The sequence below is a fragment of the Numenius arquata genome, chromosome 2 (genome assembly GCF_964106895.1).
Source record: "Numenius arquata chromosome 2, bNumArq3.hap1.1, whole genome shotgun sequence".
NCBI classification, from domain to species: Eukaryota; Metazoa; Chordata; class Aves; order Charadriiformes; family Scolopacidae; genus Numenius; species Numenius arquata.
In genome coordinates this window covers 82,098,315-82,115,000 of record NC_133577.1, presented here as the reverse complement: position 1 = coordinate 82,115,000, position 16,686 = coordinate 82,098,315, and the positions used below count along the sequence as shown (strand labels likewise).

At 42.3% G+C, this 16,686-nt stretch overlaps 1 protein-coding gene across 2 annotated transcripts in view; it reads left to right on the top strand.

The window, feature by feature from the left end:
• Nucleotides 1–12,877: 12,877 nt before the first annotated feature.
• The window catches only part of ELK3 (ETS transcription factor ELK3), a 40,455-nt gene continuing 36,646 nt past the window's right edge, over nucleotides 12,878–16,686 (top strand). Inside the window, exon 1 of one of the 2 annotated variants that reach the window (XM_074168186.1) lies at nucleotides 12,878–13,360. The gene's annotated coding sequence lies outside the window, so the exon portion shown is untranslated. The remainder of the gene's footprint in view (nucleotides 13,361–16,686) is intronic. The other variant, XM_074168187.1, reaches the window with a different exon arrangement.

Sequence of the window (16,686 nt, the reverse complement as noted above, 5' to 3'; positions counted from 1 at the left end):
TTCAATGCATTTGGCTTACAATATGCAAGATGTCATCTGCTAAAATATTGGAAAGAAAACGTGACAACAGAAAACAACAGTTTTGATTTTTTTGCAGATATTTCATTGGTGTCTGACCAAAAAGAAAGTGAATTCTTTAATTAGGTCATCGGTGCACAGTCTTTGAAGCAATGATGACAGCCCAAAGCAGACACTTCTAAGCTTTCTTCAGTTCGTACCTTACAGACCAATAATTCCCTGCAACCTCTAATGCTGGACACGGTAGTGTACTGTAATCTTATATAGTAGCACAATCAGTACGGAGCAACACTGTTCATAAGCATTAATGTTAGTGAACACATAGAATTTCTGTTCAGTCTATAAGCCCACAGCTACATTTGAAGGTATATGTCCTGATTTAAGATATTAGTATATATAGTGTAAGCTGTCAGATATAGCTGAACACAGTTTAAATCCTCTTTTCTCTTCTCTTCTCTTTTCTCTTCTCTTCTCTTCTCTTCTCTTCTCTTCTCTTCTCTTCTCTTCTCTTCTCTTCTCTTCTCTTCTCTTCTCTTCTCTTCTCTTCTCTTCTCTTCTCTTCTCTTCTCTTCTCTTCTCTTCTCTTCCCTTCCCTTCCCTTCCCTTCCCTTCCCTTCCCTTCCCTTCCCTTCCCTTCCCTTCCCTTCCCTTCCCTTCCCTTCCCTTCCCTTCCCTTCCCTTCCCTTCCCTTCCCTTCCCTTCTCTCCCAGAATGTGCTGTTTGCTTTAGAGCTCTTCAGAGTAGAATTTTTTCATGCTGCATACAAGGAAACCAGAAATATTAAATGTTTTTTGTGTCCTTTCCATCTTTGATATTTTCTCTTCTGTACCCTGGAAGAATCCCATCCTCATCTCGCAGACAGATGACTCCTTGTCATCTCCAGACAGAAGACTCAGTGTTAAGTCTTGCTTTCAAATAGCACACACGTGTTACAGGGTGACAGGTTAATTGGTATCTTACCAGCAGAGATTGCCCTCGCCTTTCTAAGCAACTTAAGATAATGCCAGAAGTCCTAACTTTGACACCTGGGGCTCCAACTTCTCCTCATGTAAGTACAAATATGTATTTTCCAGGCAGATGACCTCCCTTTTTCTCCAGACCTGAGAACAGTAATTTGCAAATCACTGCAAAATAGTATTCCCTTAAAGATACAAAGTAATCTCACAGTTCAGCAAAGACCTTGAACCAGCTAAGTAAGTTCTCCACTCCTGAAGCAAAGGACCATTATCAATGGCTGCTCATCACTTCCCAGCACCCTTGCCATGAGACCTAGAACATCTCGGTTCCCTGTTTCACCCCACGTAACAGTTATGCAGAACTTTGAAGAAAGATGATGAAAAAACATGCATCTTGGAAAAAAAGGCACAGAGTGTATTTTGGTAGAGCTCCATGGAAATTAAGCAGTTCCATGAACAGAACTCCTCATTAAAAAGGACTGAAATGCTACAATCCCAGTTTTCCTTTGTACCTAGAGGTCTCTAAACTGGCAGACACACCTTAAGAGAAGCCGGCAAATCCACAGTGAGGCAAGACAGAGGTGATTCTTGCTAGGAAAAAGACAGGCATCATAGAAGTTGCTGTTTCCTCTACTATACCACACATCCTCAAGGGCATCTGTTTCTAGATTATTAAATTAATCTTTAGCCTGTGACTCATTTTTGTCTCTTCACAAACATAAACTCCCTTGACAGCTGTTCTGCTCTACTGAGGAAAGTATCAGGCCCCAAAGGAAGGTTTTTGCATGTGGGAGAGAAATGGAAGTGGAGACTGTGGAACCTGCAGGGGCAGATGCAGCCCTGCTCTAAATGTGACTTATAGCCAGGATTTAGTGATGTGGCCCTTGAGCGCGTGGAGGTCTTGCAGACCATGCTAATTGGGGAAGTACGGGGAAGAGGAAGGAAACCCTTTCAGCATCACGGTAAATGCCCAACTCGGTTACCTCCCACAGGAGACGCAAGTCATGATTCTGTCTTCACTGTTTTCAGAATTACAAAAAACACTCATCTTTTTGATGTGCCTTTACCTCAATAAAAATCTCAGAGAAACACAAACATAGATAATTTTTAAAAAATGTAATCAAATTATGAAACAGTTTTTCTGGGGTGAAGAAATAATTGTTTGGAGCTGTTTGTAATGAGGTTTAAACACACAAGCCAAGCTGAAAATGCAGGCTCTGAAATAGTTGCTAAACTTTCAAGAGGCTGTTCTTTACCTTTGGTAAAAAATCTCTCACTAGAGCGTCCTCTGCCCACTTCCACAGAGCCCAGGTTCCCCTTATGACAGCACCGAGCAATAACTTGATGATAAAAATGTGCTAACGTAAGCATCGCGTGAAACCAACCACCTGTGTGTCTTATAACTCTACTTTTACTAATGGTGGCTTGGGTACATAAAGGTTTCCATTTGTCCTAGAGGTAGCAATGAGTTTACAGCCTTATACATATAGGTAAATGGGGAAAGGAAATGGTTCAGAAAGCCACTGGTTCAAAACTGTGTGTCTGTCCGTGCAACAAGAGAACCCTCTGGAGACTGAAGCAAGCTGTTCACCAAGCTACTTGTTAATTCTTTTTTTTTCCTCTGTAAAACTCAGCTGAGACTGTTTTATCTAGTATTGTTGATCGGAAGTGTAACTGATAAAATAGGGTAAAATATACATTTCTTCTGTTTTTGTTGAATTTTCACCTTGTTTTTAGTAAATGTTGTTCTTCTTAAGATCACTAGCACATGTGTAATTTAACACTGATGCCCTCAAGGAAAGAAGGCTCCTGCAACCTCTGCAGTAATGTATTGAACACTTTGCACTGCTTTTGAGTTAATCCAGAGAGCAGAACAGAGTTATCTATACCTTCTGAAATGTGGTTACATGAGGTTCTGATAGGCAAACCAAGATTATCTAGAGAACCAGAAAGACCAAAGAATAAAGATCTAAAGAAGGAGGAGCAGGTTGGAGACTGTCAAGTAATCTATGTTCAAATCTATGGCGTAACACTGGCCCCCAAGACAGTCCAGTCTTTCCTAGTTGGACAAGAATGAGAATTTAAATCTCTGTGAAGCTGTGCAAAACACGCAAGTTGTTCCAGAAAAGAAGAGTTAATGAAGTCTGGTGTCCCAGTTTGAAGCAAAACAGAACCAATTTTCTGTTCTGTAACTTTACATCCTAGCTAGGCCTCCTCTAACTGTCTGAAATTAACGGCATATTGTGGAGAAAACTGCTCGTTCTCAGAATGATAAGACCAATGTTTGTGCTCCATGCCAAGGAATGGTATGCAGGGAGGCCCTTGCTTATACTTACTGCCATAACAACCAAGGTCAGCCAATTTCGTTATTTGCCCCCTTAGGGGGTCGGAAACGGAAAAAACGTAGAAGGGTCACATCGGTGGGGAGGAGTGGACAGGACAGGTGACCCAAACCTGACCAACTGGGGTATTCCATCCCATCTGCCCCATGCTCAGTATAAAAGCTGAGGGACCAAAGGGTCAGCCCCTTCCTGCGATGGCCGACGTCCAGAGAGGACTCTATCTGTTCATCTGCCTTTGATCCCGATCCGTGTGTTCCTGACTCCAGAGCTGGAATCCAGTTCCCATTCATCACTGAGTCCAGTCTGGGACTTCCCCAGTGCCTGCCGGTGACGTGACTGTCATCCTGGGAGCTTCATACGGTTTTGTATATATTGTATCTATTTCATTATTTTCTTCTTTATTTTTATTTTAATATTAATATTTCATTAAAGTAGTTTAGTTCATTCTAAACTTCTGAATCTCCTTATCTCTTTCTTCTCCTCTCTCCTCTTTTGCGGGGGGGAGAAGAGGGGGGAAGGGCCATCTGTCGGTCTGGTTTTGGTAAATTCGGCCGAAACCACAGCATCTGGCTTCATATGGCTTTACATATTTTGACTGGGTTTTTTTGGTGCCGAATAAGTGCAAACTCCAATTGACTTTCAGCACATGATTACGCCATTTACAGCATATCATCATGTGGACTCGCTAGTGTCTGTGTCTTGTTGAGTTCAGTTACACTTCCTCCTGATGTAGCAGTAATGGGGTCTTCTTTCCCAGTGCTAATTTTCATGGACTTTTCATGGAACTCAAAGTAATGTTGGTTGGACCTTTGAGACCACTTCTGTCAATTTGGCTGAAATGAGGAAGTTGGGTTACCCATTATCAGGGAGAACTGGCAGACCCCACGCAAACGCATCAAAGTGTGCAAATCTACAGTCATGTGGACATAGGTTCTCTCACCTGCACTCACATGGTGTGTGATCACAAAATACTCATTTCTTTAAAAAAATGGGCTAAAGTTATTTCTGTCTCTTTGGGATTGGGAAGCCAATATTCATTTCTGAAACACCAACAAGGGGCTGAAATTGTTCATAATTAGCTCAATGAAAATTCAGGGTAACACCAATCATTTCAGTACAGTTCTGTTAATTTAGACATGAGGGAGCCTGAGCAGAACAGGAATTTGAGTCAAATCTATTAACCACAAAAGCAGAATGCTCTAACACAATCATAAATGTTTGCCACATGCAAAAGTATACTTCCCACTGCCAACTGCAATCTTGTGATTTCCTTCGAAAAAAGCACTCTCTTCAACTTACAGTGTCATTGTATCAGTTTTAAACACAGGTGTTTCTTTAGGGACCATTCCTTGCCACGTGTTAGCCTTGTGCTAAATTACATATTATTAAAGAAATAATTTTTTGTAGGAATAAAGATCAGGCAAGGACATTATAATATAAATAGCTATGATAAATAAAATAAAGGTCACTGATATATATGTCTTAATCACTTTGGGAATCAGCAAAGGCACAAATTTTAAATAATTAATTTTGCTGGCTACATCCTTATTTTGTTCTTCATACTATTAATTTCCTACAAGTCGAAACATTTCCCCTTATTTTGTTTGCCTGTTCTATTTAGCACAAAAAGAAAGATAAACAAGCCAATAAAATATATACGTTATCAGAAAAGACAGAGGGGAACATAAAAGACTGATAACTCTAAGAAACTTTTAACTCAGCAGATCTCACCCATGCAGAGGGAGGAGTTTTGTTCTGTACTATTTTAAAGGTAAATTTTAAAACATCTACTTCCTATTTGCTACGTGTTTCAACAAATTTTCTGAAACCTCTGCATATTTTTAAAAGTCTCTGCCTTTTTACATTATTTTAATTTGGCAGCCCTGTGGATCATTTATTATTGTACGTACATGAACTTCACTTGAAATGAATAATCAGTTTGTTTTCTGATCTTCTCTGTCTATCAGACTACAGAATCCTCTTCCGTCTTCACCACCACCACGCCCTATTGCTATTGCTAGGGAAGAACTGCTAAATGATCTAAATGAGAAACATACATATACACATCTGCATTTATATGTGTGTAGGGTTATAAAACAGCCTTCCACCATTCAGAGGAACAGTACAACAGTAAAAGCCTACACTGACTGTTCAAGAACACGGTCCATTGACATTAACTAAACTTTTAAGGTCCTGGGTCTTTATTTTATTGTAAGTATTGACTTTTTGAATGAATTAAGACTGGAACTCAGATCAAAGCCCATTACTAATTTCCTTGTTTATTACTGGGAGTTAAGAAATTCCTGTACAATTCCCACAAGGATGTAGACAGAGTCTGGACAGACAGACAAGTGAAAAGTGGGAGCTAATGAATATTGCTCTAGTGTCAGACAGGTAAAGCACTCCCCTCTTCCTGTTAATTCAGTCGAAACAATGAAGAGAAAAACCCAACCCACCCTTGTCTTGTTTGGCTTAGACATGAACCCTTGATAAGACTCTGGAAAACAAGAAACTTTATAATAGATTTTAGCTACCTTTGGCTGAGAAACTTGTATGTCATAAGAATGTAAAAATAGTGGTGTACTTCTGCAACCAATGTACACTTAGCTTGATATGTTGTAGATAACAGAAAATGACTGAGATAAAGTATAATATAACATTTTTCCTTGAATATTACATACTTTACATTTCTCTACAGAAAGGATATCCCAGCAGGAAGGAGAAAGGTGGAGCACAATCCCTGTAGCATTTCTTGTTCTGCATTGTACAAAACTTTGTAGGGACACAGGAAGAGGATACGGAAGTTTCTACAGGAAAACGGAGAAAAGTTCAAACATAAACAGCATCCAAAAAATTTACCAACAGTTTGTAACATTTCCTTTTTCTCTTTAAATATTTAAAGACATTTACATTACAGCATAGTTTACTATACAGTTCTATAGGTATACATTTTTGCAATTTCTCTCACAATATCTCAACGCAATTTCTAACATGAATTGTGCAAGTTTTATTACATGGAGTAATGTAATACTATTTGGTATAGCATCCTCCTTTTAACAGAATGATCGAGTGTCGGACTAACAAGTTTATACTACGATCTGTGTAGGATTTTAAAGAAACTTGGTATTTAACCAAAGTCCTCCTGAAGACCACTTCCATAATAAGCCCCTGATTGAAACCCACTAAAGTCAGAAGAAACTTGCCATAACCTCAGCACCTTTTACACAAGGCTGTAAGGTCTTTTTTCAGCAAAGCTTAAGAATGTGCTTAAATCTAGCGTTGCATGCAGCTGAAATGTGGATGGAGGGTTATAGCTGAAGACCTGTCCTCTCACCTGGAGCAGCCGTCCTTGGCTGGACGGCGACAATGGTGGGATACAACCATGTTAGCCGTTCTCATAGGTCTGTGGTTGTTTGAACTTATTTTGTGTCAAGCACAACAGAAGAGCACATGGTTAACTCTTAAGAACTTGTTTAGTAAGTATGGACTTAAGCTGATATTTATGCTCTTTTGCTAAGGCTGGTTATGAAGGAGCCTACAGTTTGTATCAAAAAAACTTTCCATGTAAATGTGGCATCTCTTGATAGCACCCAGTCAAGAGTGCAGAACAACAGCGAAGGCAATATTTGTATTAGAACTGTGACTATTGCTACTATGTGATAAAAAATTATTAGACAGGCAAATGGGTATCAGATTTTCAATGTGTATACATTTAAGGTACGGGCAGGATAGCAGTCCTGAAATAATATAGAGCAAACCAGTAGATGAAAGATGCAAGTCCTGGTAATTTTTGGAGGAACAAGTTTGCATTGCAGGCTTACCTTACTTGAGTTTTCAGAAGAATCAAAATGCTGTGACTTTCAAATGATTCAGATGTGAGTATGTCTACACTGAAAGCTTTTTGTACCTGTATTTCAAATGTATCGCAAAACCCCTCTGAATACAATCCCCTGAAGAGGAATTTCACATTTTAGCTGTACTGAAGGGAGAGTATGAATCTATATGAGTCTCTCTCCTTTACTGTACATTAAGAAAAATAAGTGCACATGCACATGTAAGGTAAAGGTATTAAGACACATTCATTTTTTAACTTTATTTTGTGTAATGTGACTCAGAAAAAGGATTTTCTCACAAGCAAAAGGCAGCTATAACCATGTTAATAGCAGTCTTTTCCTATAAGAAACATATAATGCATGTACTTTATGGTCTGTACCAATGACTGGTTAAGGGGTTAGTTTTGACTTTAAAAACCCAAAGATTTTTTTTTGAAGATTTATTTGCTTTTCCAAAGTGTCTTTTATATGAGGTTTATAATTATGGGTGTGGAGTATGAGAATAGGGAAGGCTTTAAGAAAACATTAATTATTTTATTAGAAAATGCACATCACCAAGAACATGCATAATTAACTTTGTAATTACAAACAAGATAATACCATCACTGGAACATCAAAATCAAATACACAGTAATTAGAAGAGAAAAAAAATATTGTCCATTGCACCTAACTGAAAATTGTTAAGCAGAAATGTCTCCCGAAGTGCATGTCATACTGGGAAACATAAAAGCTATAACATCACATGTTGAAGATAAAGTCTGCACAATTTCATTTGTCATCTAAAAATCTTTAGAATTAGCGTGGGCTGATCGGAAGTGGCAGTGAGTTGCACTCCATTTGACCAAAAGCATTTGAGAACAGTAAAAGCAGTTTAATTATATTCAGATGCCATGGTGATATTTGGCAGCAGAACTACCTTGGTTAGGTTATATTTAGAGACTAGGTTAGAATAAAACAGACAGATGGGAGACAGGTGCAAAAAAAAAGGAGAAAGAGACCAATAAAATGCAACTAAAGTTCTAGATCAGACCTTTAATTAATTAGCCTGGCAAAGAAATTGCAGTAGAACAGATTGAAAAATTTAAGCAGCACTGTGGCCTCTGAAATAGTTAATCTTTGGAGTTAGATTAGACCTCACGGTTATTCAAAGATTCTTGGAATCCTCTTTCCCTGTTCTCCTGGGTTGCTCATTTAGGTGCTATAGGCTCTTTTAACACACACAGCAACACGACATTCCTGAAGTGACAAAAAAATTGTAGGCAATTACACTGCACACAGGAGGTAATTCCTTATAAATCTTTCACTAAGAAGGCAAACCTAATGAAAACGTACACGCAAGTGATGCTTTTTATCAAATCGTGTTGGGTCATGTGCTTTCTGCCACAACACCACCCAGGAAAAGCAAAACATTTAGGAAAGTAAAAAAGTGCCAGAGGAAGAAGAGTGCGAAAGCAGTAATTTTCCCCAAACACTCCTTTCTGATCAAGCACCACAGCCTTCAGCGGGTGGGTAGGAGAGACGGGGAAAACCTTGGGGTCTCCAAAACGTCAGTCCCGTGAGACCGAAGGCAGATTTCTGATTACAACCCAGCAGTAATTCTCATTCACAGCCTCTGTCACGAGGGACTGAAACATTCTCCCTGAGGGAAAAAGAAGTCCCTGGAAGAAGGAAAGAGGCTCCCACTTCTTTGCTGAAGTCCTACCATCTGCACAGTATAAGTGTTTCATGGTGGGAATAAGCACTTAACCCTTCTCCTGCCTCTGACAGGAAACATTTCAGGTTAAAACTTGCAGAATTTCTTTGTTCCAGAAAATGTGACATGAGTTTTTTGACCTTTTGATGATGACATGCAATTGTTTTTCCCACTAATCTGATCCAACTTTGAACAAGAGGTTTCTCAGCAGCACACGCAGTTCTGTTGATGTCTGCCATCTGAAACCTTTTCTAAAGCTCACAATTTCATTCTAGGTAGCTCAGCAAAAAGCCCAGGAAGAAATAATGCTTGCTGAGGAACAATGTGCAGTCCAATCTCTTGAGTTTCCATGGGTTTAGAGTCAGTGTTACACCCTGGAGGTAGCACTGGACAGTATTGCAGGCAGCACTTTTCTTGCCAGTGAAGCTGCCTGCGAGATGAGATAAAACTGAGGACCTGACCACTTTGTGAGTGGTATGGATCCCCCGGGACTTTTTGCAATAATGAAGTTGTTGGCTCCGAAGCCCGTGTTTGTCCAGCTACAGGAAAGTGTGAAAGAGAAAAGCCAAACCTGCAAGAGGAACATTCATCAATATTGATGCAACGCTTGCAAGGCATTTAAATAGTATGTTGTGAAGGGCAACCAAGAATCCTACATGAATTAGGCTGTCATTCCAAACTCAGGTAATTAATTTCTATATGCCCACTTTCCAAAATCCCCTGGAAATCCCCCTGTAACCTGTCAGGTGGTTATTCAAGCTAGAATTACTAGGAAATAAGAGAGAAGAATGGTTACGAGTGATTCTCCCACAGAACCTATTGTGTTAGTCGTCACAAAGGCAGACACAAATTTGAAGCCTTTTCACTACAGAGCCTGTAATCAAGAAAGAAATACAAAATGTTCAGAGAGAGTGAAACAATGTATGCATTCATTACATATATTCTCAATTAAAATATTAAATGAAACTGCAATTATTTCCAACTGCTTTCAACTTTGTTCTTGATAATTACGTATGATTATAAGTATCTATGTACATTTAAGGAAAATTGTGTACCGCAAAGCGACATTACAATTATTTAATTTAACGCAATAATTTAATTACAGTGGGGCTCAAGGCTTGGAGTGAAATTACACTAAAACCTAGACCAACACAGACAGGAGCATCAGCCTGAAGAGCTTAAACAGAGATCTGGAGCACAGCAAATCTACCTTTTTTTTTTCTTTTTTTTTTTTGTTTCCTTCTTTTAGATTGGTTAATTACAGCAGCACATGAGATTTATGAACAGTTTAAAAATACAGTAGAAACAATCTGAAAGGACAGACAAAGCCTGGTTTCTTAATTGATGTAATGTAATAAAAATGAGGCAGAATTACAGCCACTATACTTAGGAATGCTTTGGGGCAATTTTTTCAACAGAAAGACAGGTTTATAAATACGGGCTCTTTTACAAACTGCACTCTCCCTAGATAAACAGGACACAGAGACATCCCGGGTGCGTATGTTTGCTCAAGGATCGCCTGAACCCATTAGATTAGGACTTTCGGCAGGGGTAACCTGCCTTACTGGTTGAAGGGGAGCTGTCTCTACTTACTCTTAGTCCTTTATGAGTGCGACAGCTGTTGTCTGGACCAACTCTGAGCAAGGAACTTCCAAAGCTAAACCCCCAAATCTTCACAGCTTGAGGACAGGATTCAGGCTTTATAATTAACAGTTGTAATGATAATACGTGCTGATGAAAGGATGTCAATGGAGACACAGAAGTTCACTAGAGACTCTACTAAAAACATAACTAGCATTTTTATGACTGTGTTCACAAACAGGTTTTTTGAGTGGAATTGCTTTTCCAGAAGAAAAAGGCTCCTACACAATACAAACCTGCAAATTTCCTCATTCATCATCTTGTATTTTTGCATCAGATAATCCTTAAGGATAACTACAAGTCAAGATTAATTTAGCCAGGCAGATATCACGGATGAGAGAGTTTCAGCAACCATTCTGTAAAGTACAGTGTTTTTATCGAGCACATAGATGTAGTTTCCAAAAATATTTTCCTGATGACATCCATAGTGATAGAATCAGTAGCTAGCCCTGGCCAAAACCTCCCATTTTCTTCCACTTCCAGCAGAGCTTTCTGGATTCCTTGTGTTTCCAACATATCCTGGTGGCTTTATTCCATTAAACAAGTTCCACACTTTCTTCTCCAGCATCCGTAGGGTAATATGAAGAGCCTTCATCCAGTGGCCATCCAACTTTCAGCACTTAGGCAGGTTTATTTAGGTTTCTACCTCACTATCTAGACAAAAAAAGGACTTGTGCTGTAAAAAAAAGTAAATCTGGTGCTGTCAACCAAGTTACAGTATAGTAAATAAAAGAAACATTTTATTTTTTAAACTTTTAAAAAAGATAGTTTTATTCACTTTTTGTAAAAGAAAAGAAGTTATACTGGTTTTGGGAGTTTGTTCCCTCAGATCTCCGCACCTCTAACTGGTCAAGGCATCTCTGGAATATCTCTGCTTTGTCTCTTGTTCACAAAATCAATGAAAGACAAATGTATGGTGTGTATGAAAGACAAACGTATGAATTCTGGTACCCCCAGCTGTCAGTCCAACATTGCATATTGGCACCATAAAAGCTTCTCTAGCTGTCCTGGTTTTGCAAAACCGGGTCTTCAGTTTTACTTCCTAAACAAAGGTTGATTCCTGCATCCTAATGACTTTAATGCTAACAGCAAGGACTTTATCCACTGTGTATTTCAATCTAGGAAATATACTCTCTCAGGTTAAACTTTTTAATGCTTCTTTATTTGAGAAACACAAAATGAGGATTTAGCAGACCTCACATCTGTATTCTAAAATTCAGAATGGCTGCTAAAAGGGAATGATTTGAGGAAAAGAACAGAGTTACATAACTTGGTGTGCCAGTACCCTGTTATTCTTGCTCCCCCACGGCATGTTAGAAGATGAGAAGGAAGACCTGATGGACTTCCACAAGAGACTTGCAATTTGCTCACCGCCAGCTGTTCGGATGTTATTGACTAACATCTAGTGGCCAACTGTGAGGAACTTTTTAATTCCATCAAAGCATACTTTTGTTCCCAATAACATCATAAGCAACGACCCAATAGAGTGATAAAAAATAATCATGGCTTCTGTGTCATTGCACATCAAGCACATTCTGGACTACACTGATTGTGCTGGAATGATAAATCTTGTGACTGTTAAATGAAATAGCGGCACAGCATTGATTTTGAAGTGTTATGCACTGAACATCACCGACGCACTGGGCAGAGAGAAGATAATGTTGCTCAGTCTGAGGATTTCCAAATAAAGTAAGAAATAGATGGTACAGTTCAGATATATGATACACAAGAGACATAAGGGATGTAAACTCCAAATACTGGAAATGTGTCCCTTTAATAAATCCAAACCAACGGTTCAGAATTGAGGTTTACAGATGGAGGGTCAAAACCAAAATCCCAGGCAGCAAACTACCACTGGCCTGTCTTTGGGATATGACGTGGAGCTGGAAGATCCACTTTGAATTCAAAGACTTGAGGGCCCCTTGACTTTGAACCTTGGTTTACCTTGTCGTGCCATGTTGCACCATTTGGGTGTTTCGTGACCTATGTGACGTCCAGCTCGGGAAGGCCGGCGGTGAAGAGAGCACCCAGCGAGCTCTACCTTCGGGAAGGGAGCACCCAGCGAGCCCTACCTTTGGGAAAGCAGCACCCATCGAGCTACCCCACACGGCCAACGCCTCAACCCCCTCGGGGCCCAAAGTGCAGGCTCCAGCACTCCCCTCCACTGCCGCCCCACAGCCCCCGGTCCGACGGGGACGAGGGCGCCCGCCTTTCCCAGGGCCAACGCCTCGCCGGGGCCCCTCGCCATCCCGCGGGGAGGGCGGTGTGCCCCTCCTCAGCCCTCCACAGGCATCTCCCCACAGCCACGGGTGGGTTTCGGCCAGGGCACCTCGCAGCCCGTGGCCGGCGGGAAGCTCCTCCCCAGGGGTGTAGCACAGGAAGAGGTGGAGGTCGGGGGAGCCGGCGGAGCTCCCTGCGAGGCGGCGGAGGTGCCGCTAGCCCGGCGGCTGTAGGATGTGCGTGTCTTATGTTACAGCCATGCTGCGCATCGGTGGCCAGAGCGAGGGGCGAGGGGAGGAAAAGCCTGTTTACACAGACGGCAAAGCGCCTGGGGAATAATGCAGGGGAGGAAGTGAGCCGGCTCGCTGTCTGACTGCTCTGACTTCCTGCTCGCTCCCGCACACGGGCGCACACACACGCACACACACGCACAAACACACACACACACACACACACACACACACGCACACGCACTCTCCGGCCGCAAAAAAAAAAAAAAAAAAAAAGAAAAAAAAAAGGGGGGGAAAAAAAATCAGGATCTCGTTACAAGAGCAGCAGAGCGCCTGCAGAAGAGTGTCAGCATGGAGAACCAGGGGATTTTACCCACCTCCCTCTAAAGTACCGGGAGAGAGCGGAAAAGTCCCTCTCAGGCTCTGGGTAGGTACAAGTGCTGCTGCTGCTGCTGCTGCGCCGGCCCCGGCTGCTGCAAAGTTTCGGGGGGCTTCGGGGAGGGCGGCTGCGGGAGGCAGCGGGAGCCGGCGCCCCCCCCTCGCTGGTGGGGCAGCAGCGTGGAGAGACACGGGGGGGCAGAACCGCGGGCTGGAGGTGAGGAGCGCCGGGGGGACAGCGGGGGGCTCGCAGCCCCACACGGGGCCGGGGGTCCTACCCTGGGGCCGGGGCCGGGCCCGGCCAGCGCGGCGGTAAGGAGGGCAGGGGGGCGGCGGTTGTGGAACGGCGGCTGGAGGGCGCGGGGCGCTGAGGGAGCTCCCGCCGCCTCAGGGGGGTCCCGCCGCCTTAGGGAGCCCCCCCGGCCCGGTGGAGGGCCGCCTCGGGGGCCCCGGCACCCCCGGGAGCTGCGGGTGTAGGTGAGGGGAGGGAGCGTGTGTGGGGGCCGGGGTGTGAGGAGAGGCAGGGCCGGGAGCGGGTCGCTGCCTGACAGAGCACAGCGGGTCGGGGGGAGCCCTGGGACCCCTCGCCGCCCCGCAGCCACCTCGGCGGTGCCGGGTCGTATCCTGCCTCTCCCCTCAGCCCCGTCCGGCGGTGTCAGGCTGTCGGGGCCGCCCGGGCCTGTTCCCTACGAGCAGCATGTCACGATAACGGCGACTGGGGCGGCGGGGGCCGCCCGGGTGCCTGTCAGGGCGGCGGGGGGCGCCGCGGGGTCCCCGGCGCCGCTGCGGGGCCGGGGGCAGGAGGCGGGGGGGGGGGGGGGAAGGGAAGGAAGGGGAAGGCTCCTGCAGAAACTGCAGAAGGGGCTTTAAAAAAGCCAAAAAAAAAAAAAAAAAAAAAGTGTCGGGAGAGTTTCTGGCTTGTCTGGAAACAGCAAGACTAATTGCCATGCGCTTCCGGTTTGAAACTGGCAGCAGACAACATCTTGAAAATGAGTCACTGCAGCTCACAAAGAAACTCTGTGGTTTTCTCCCTCTCAGGTTTATATATTTGCTCCTTTTTTTTTTACAGTTTCCTTTGTAGTCTTCTGCGTTCTCCCCGGCCCTCCCCCTCCCCGCTTTTCATAGCCAGCCCCTGCCCCAAGACCCCTTGGCCGACGTGGAGAGTTTCCACGACCAACCGAAAAAACACTAAAAATGTTTGTAAGGGAAGGGAAAAAAAAGAGAGAGAGAGAAAGGGAGAGAAAGTGGAGAGTTGTTTTTGGATCTGGCTTTGCTGAAGGTTAGAGAGACTCTGATGCTGCAGGGGGAAAAAGTTCCCTGAATTTTCCACTGGCTGCAGGAAGAGAGCCCATTTAGTCATGGCTAAGTAATGTCTGCACACACACCAACTAATCTCATTAGGAGTTTCCGTTCTCTAACACAGGAGGGTTTTGTGAAGCCCTGTCAGCCTTTCTAACATTACAGTTGAAAGGGAGACAACTTACATCTTTATTTACTTAGGGGTGTAGCGCTGAGACAAGTTTATACAATGCAGCATCTTTTCGGTCATGCGGACTCCCAACTTCAAAAGTCAATGGTTGCATTTAATTTCAAGCAGAAAAGTCATGGTTCATCTCATGTTTTGCTTATACAGACTTTTTGATTATTTCAGATTAAATGTAATTTATGCATAAATAGTTTCACAGGGTGAAGTGCAGAAATGGGGTGCGCAGAAAGCTGTTGTACTACAAGCATGTCACAAGCATCTGTGACAATTGTATGTAATTGAATGATTAAAAGACTCTTGAGCCAAGACACTGAGGTGCTGGGCATGTTTGGAAAGTATATTCACTCACATAACCTTGCTGTATTGATGCTTTACATATTTAATTTCCAAGTGATTGATATTTATTTTGTACATATCACTTAGAGGTTTGTGTCATTATTTTGTGATGATTTATTTTCATAGTGGTCATGAAAAAAGTCTGTGTTCAGAATTCGAAAGATTTTTGCCATGCCCTACTGATCTTTAAAGTAGAAGTTAACAACTTTTTGAAAAAAAAATCTGGAGAAAACAAAGAAAATGGAGTCTGGCTTGCAAGTTGGTTTTAACTTCAAGAAATGTCAAAAAATGTGAATAAAATTGCATGTAATAGGAAATAACACTTAGCTACTTAATTGAATTGTCATGTGATAGCATTAAACAAGCAAATATTGTGAAAAAAAGTAGTACTTGTATGGAGAACTAATTGCAGTATACCACGTGTTTACCTTTGAGGATCTTCAGTGTTTCCTGTACTTCCTGTGTCCACGCTGCACAGAAAAGTTCTTCATGAACATCACTTTACAGAGGACTTTTATTAGTGGATTAGTGACACAATCTCCAGACACAGATGCCTCTTGATGTTCTAGTTGGGCAGAGAAGAATTTTTAGAGTAGTATGTAAACCAGAAAATGCCTCATCTGTGTTTCAGTCAAATGTAGTCATCAGGTAGTGAAAGCTGTTTTCCGGTTTTGGAATTGTATTTCTTTTGTAAAATTCTAAATTTTAGAGACATAGGTGCATTACTGGGCATAATGTTAAAAAATCTGTTGAATATACTGTGGAACAGTTAATGCTGTGTACAACATGAAAACTCTTACTGAAGAGTGTTTCTCCGCTCTGATTATCTCTCTTTGAAACATGGACATTAAATTGTCCACTTATTGCATTAAATATTGCTGGAATTTCACTGTGCCATCTGCTGAAGCAGTGTTGTCCTAGTTTGAGATAGAACAAAACCAATTTTATTTTCAGTAATTTTACTTAAGTCTATTCTAACTGACTGTCCTCTCTGAAAGTAACGGTATGGTTTTCAGACACTGCCTGCCTCCAGAGTGATAATATCTGATGTTTATAGTTAATGCCAAGGAACGGTATGCAGAGAGGCTTTTGTGCCTACTGATTCCCCTAACAACCAAGGTCAGCTAACTTTGTTATGTGCCATAGTGGAGGGTTGGAAGTGGAAGAGCGTAGAGGGGTCGCACCTGCGGGGAGCCTTGGACAGGACAGGTGACCCAAAAACTGACCAATGGGGTATCCCATCCCGTGAGCATCATGCTCAGTATAAAAAGCTGAGGGATCAAAGAAGTTAATTGTCTTTTCTTTGATGGTTGGCATCTTGTCTGCTCTTCTGCCTTCGATCCCAATCCATGCCTTCCTGAATCCAGTTCCCAAATCCAGTTCTCATCTGTCGCTGAGTCCAGTCCCGGTGCTTGCCAGTGACATGATTGTCATCCTGGGAGCTTGTTATTTAGTTTTGTTTATATTTGTATATATTTAATTATTTTCTTATTATTAAATTTTTTTTTTGTTAATATTTCATTATAGCTGTTTTAGGCTTTTTTTCCAACCCA